General features: G+C 37.0%; 1 non-coding gene across 1 annotated transcript; it reads left to right on the top strand.

The window, feature by feature from the left end:
- The first annotated feature begins 2132 nt into the window (after window positions 1–2132).
- Window positions 2133–2350, top strand: LOC118145842 (small nucleolar RNA U3). The gene has a single exon (XR_004731345.2). It is a non-coding gene; the product is annotated as a small nucleolar RNA U3 (small nucleolar RNA).
- The last annotated feature ends 1983 nt before the right edge of the window (window positions 2351–4333 follow it).

Raw genomic sequence — 4333 nt, 5'->3', positions numbered from 1 at the left:
AAAAATACAAAAATTAGCTGGGCATGGTGGTGCATGCCTGTAGTCCCAGCTACTCTGGAGGCTGAGGCAAGAGAATTGCTTGAACCGAGAAGGCAGAGGTTGAGGTGAGCCAAGATCGCACCATTGCACTCTAGTCTGGGTAACAACAGCGAAACTCCATCTCAAAAAAAAATAATAATTTTTAAAAATTTTTGTATGTGATTTAGTTGGCTAGAATGGAAAGAAAATTATTCGTAATAGCCTTTCTAAAAGATTGGGCTTTGATTTTTAAAATACACTAAAAGAAAACAAAAAATTGGTTAGAACAACAAGATGTTATTAAGCATTGATTTAATGACATTGTAAGCTGTTTTTAATGTTTAATTCTGTAATCTGTTTCTAAAAAGTTTCTCAGATTAATATCTCAAGAGTTCAGTTTCTGCTGCTACCTCACTTCTTCCAGCTTACTCAGCTTTTTCTCCCTTTGAAAAAGCCTAGGGTAATAACTCTCTTCTTTAACTTTTGTTGGCTCTAGTAGCATTTTTTTTTTATCCCTCCAATTGTAAATCAGTTCTTATGGCCTGATGATGAAATGTTTTATCTTGAAAGGTTTTTTTTTTTTTTTTAAGGCAGTGTTTTCATCCAGTATAACTTAATTCTATACTCTTGGCTTTTCTTAATTTGTTTAGGGGCCATGGGCCCCTTGAAGGTTTGCTTAAAAATCAACTCTCAAATGACCAATTGATTAAAGACAAGGCATGCAGATTTGTTTGGAATATATACATAAGAGTTTTCAAAATAAAGGCCCAATATATAGGAGAAGTTGTCTGTTTTGAATTGCTTAGGTTTAACAAAGTATGGACAGTCATGTAAAAAATATGTTTGAAAAAAAGTGTATGGTGTAGTTCTGGCGGACTTTGAGGGACTAACCGACAAAGCCTGTCTGTCTAGATTCTTCTTAACCTTACTGAGTAAACATTTTGTTCCTTTTAGCTATGGGGCACCTATAATCTACAGTACAACAAGAAAGGTCAGATAATTTCTTTATTGACAGTTCTTAGAAATGTGGAGAAAAAAATCAGATTAATATTTTTGAAGTTTCATGACTGTTTCTAAACAAAAACTTATAGATTCTAGGGCCTACCTGGAAAAGGAAGATTTTGGTTTCTATGGCCAGACTTGAGGGAGAATGGAATTGAGGAACACGAGGGCAGGAGAAGGCCAAATAAAAAGCTTTATTTCTGAGGGTGCTTCTGAGGCTTTCATTTTGGGGTATTGTCTTTTTCAGCCCCAATATATGTTCAAAGTCTTCAATATAATCAGGCAACTTCCAATACTGCGGCCAAGAGTCACATGTTCTCCTACTCAGGGCCTCTATGATATAGTGTTCACATTACACTGGGTGTAGTCTTTCTGTATCTGACTAGTTCGAGTTTTTTTTTAAATAAGGTTTGAGTGTCAGGTTATCTAAATAGGCTTCCCATAAGGAAAAAGTCACTGAAGAAGGTTCCTTTTTTTGGTCATTGGTAACTAGAATAATCCACAAACATTTTAAGATAATTCCTGTCTTGTTTTAGTTAGTTTTTAAATATTATTACAGAACTAAACTTTAAAAGGTAAGGTTTGTATATCCATGTAACTTCCTATGTTGTTGTTAAGGTGTTTTTATTTCACTCTGGTAAAATGAGGAACTTTTGTAATGGCCTGTGATTCTTTTGAAATCAAACATTTTGAGCTTTCTAACATCTTTTGACGGACAGCCTCAAAAATCAAATACTGAATAAAGTCTCTGACTTAGAATTATAGCTGAGGGCTTATCAGAACTATAAAAATTAACCTCTGCAAGGTTGTAAAATCTTCCAGCTTCCAGTTAAGTAATGAACTTCAGTATCACCCTCTCCAGATTGATTATTGCACATCAGCTGAGAGACTCCTCCAGCCACATCCAAAAGGGTCTTTATCACATAATGTAAGTTAACCCTTGTGCTGTTAAGTTGCAGGGGTTTGACTCCTGAGTACTCCTATCTCATCTAAAAGATAGCACTGGCTCCTGATGAATTCTAAATGTTAATGCTGATATCTGGCACCAAATTCTAGTTAATGAAAGCCTCACCTTCACACCTGGGAGAAGATGACAGTCAAAACAGATTGCTAAGACTATACTTTTAGGGATCATTTCTATAGTTTGTTACTAGAGAAGTTTCTCTGAACGTGTAGAGCACCAGAAACCACTAAAGAATCCAGCATTCTCTCCTGAACAGGAAGCCAGCTTGTGGCATTGCTTTGCCTTGCCACAACTGCTGTTTGCTGTTGATGATAATACCTCACTTCCTCTGGGAGTATAAGAGGGAGAGGATGCATTTAGAGTGGTTTTTAAATTAAAAAAGAAGAAAAAACCTAAGCTGGGCATGGTGGATCACACCTGTAATCCCAAGACTTTGGGAGGTTAAGGCAAGCAGATCACTAGAACTCAGTAGTTCAAGATCAGCCTGTGGGGCAACATGGCAAAAATCCCATCTCTACAAATAATCCAAATTAACTTGGTATGTTGGCATGTACCTGTAGTCCTAGTTACTTGGCGGGGGCACACAGTAGGATTGCTGTATCACAGAAGGTCGACGCTGCAGTGAGTAGATATGGTGCCACTGCACTCCAGCCTGGGTGACAAAGTGAGATCCTGTTTAAAAAAAAAAAAAAAAGCCTTCATGTGATACTGGGCTAGGCCTGTATACAGACATAAATACTAAATTATTTATCCTCTATTTTAAAATAATTTATTCTATGCCTTAATACTAGATAATTTAAGTGTTAGTTACCTGTGAGGTTTTTTTTCTGTCATTGTCAGAGCTAGGCAGGGCTTATGGCCTTTGTGTTTAAACACCTTTAATTCCGGGCTGGGCATGGTAGCTCACATCTGCACCACATTGGGAGACCAAGGCAGGTGGACTACTTGAGGCCAGGAGTTTGAGACCAGCCTGGCCAACGTGGTAAAATTCTGTCTCTACTAAAAATACAAAAATTAGTTGTGCATAGTGGCATGTCCATGTAGCCCCAGCTACGTGGAAGGCAGAGGTAGGAGGATCACTTGAACTCGGGAGGTGGAAGTTGCAGGCAGCTGAGATTATGCCACTGCATTCCAGCCTGGGCAAAAGAGACATGGTCCCCAAAAATGCTAATTCCATATATTGCTTATAAAATTGGGTAAAACAACTAAAACTACCTTTCTCTATTGGTATCTCCAAAATTTAAAGCTATTTTAAATCCCACTGGTCCCAATCTATTTTTGTTGCTAATATCCTACTGGTAAAGTTATATAAACACCTTTTCTCACAGGTGCAAGTACTCTTGTAGAAAAGTTGAGCATGTGGGACTGTAAGGGCAAGTTTTGAGGGATAAAATTAGTTTAGCCCCACATCCCCAGACAGCTGACAAAATAAGAAACTTTGCCTTCTGGGTTATTTCCATCCATCCCAACTATAAAGAATTTTCTACTCTCCATAAACTTAAAAGAAAATTACTTAGAAGATATTAAGATACTTTAGTGACAAAGCCACCTCGGTAGAGTGCTCCAACTTAGAAAATATATACAAATAAATATAGAAAGCTGTTTTAAATCAGACAGTACAAATTACCAAAAAGACCACATAAAAAAACTTTGTGAAATAACAACAGTCTCTAAATTGATTAGCTTAAATGGTTTCACGTAGCTACTTACTAGAGTCTGTAACTGAAAGCAAAATTATGCTGGCTCAACAATAAAAGTTGTTTAAGAAAAACTTAAGCTAAATTAAACTTCAAAGAGTTCAATTGAGCAATGAATGTCTGCAAATTGGTCTGCCTCCTGAGCCAGAGTAGATTCAGAGACTCAGTGCAGCGATGTGGTGGAAGAAGGTTTATGGACAGAAAAAGGAAAGTGATATACAGAAAATTGAAGGGAGGTACAGAAACAGTTGGATTGGTTACAGTTCAGTATTTTTCTTATTTGAACATAGTTTCTACATTTAGCCAAATCTCAGTGATTGGCACAAATGTAGGCTACAGTCTGTTTATACATTTACTTGTTATAGTTCAAGGGAAACATTTGTAAGGAGGGAGCTTTAGGTTAAACTTTATTTAACAATTTTCCCCTTTCGGTCATCTTGTCAATTTTGAGGGATTGGCCAAACTAGTCATTGATGTCCCTATTACTATGTACTTGTTTGGTCTTGAAACCCACTGGGACGTAGCAGAACAGTTGGTTTTGTAAGTTGGGAACAACTTCAGATTATTTTATTTTTGTAAGGGTTAGAGTAAAGGATACCTTCTTATGCTGGAACATCCTTTTTATAGGAGAAAAAAGCAAAACCTGGTCTGT

This window comes from Callithrix jacchus, chromosome 10 (genome assembly GCF_049354715.1).
Source record: "Callithrix jacchus isolate 240 chromosome 10, calJac240_pri, whole genome shotgun sequence".
NCBI classification, from domain to species: domain Eukaryota; kingdom Metazoa; phylum Chordata; class Mammalia; order Primates; family Cebidae; genus Callithrix; species Callithrix jacchus.
This window is presented reverse-complemented; position numbering and strand designations above follow the sequence as displayed.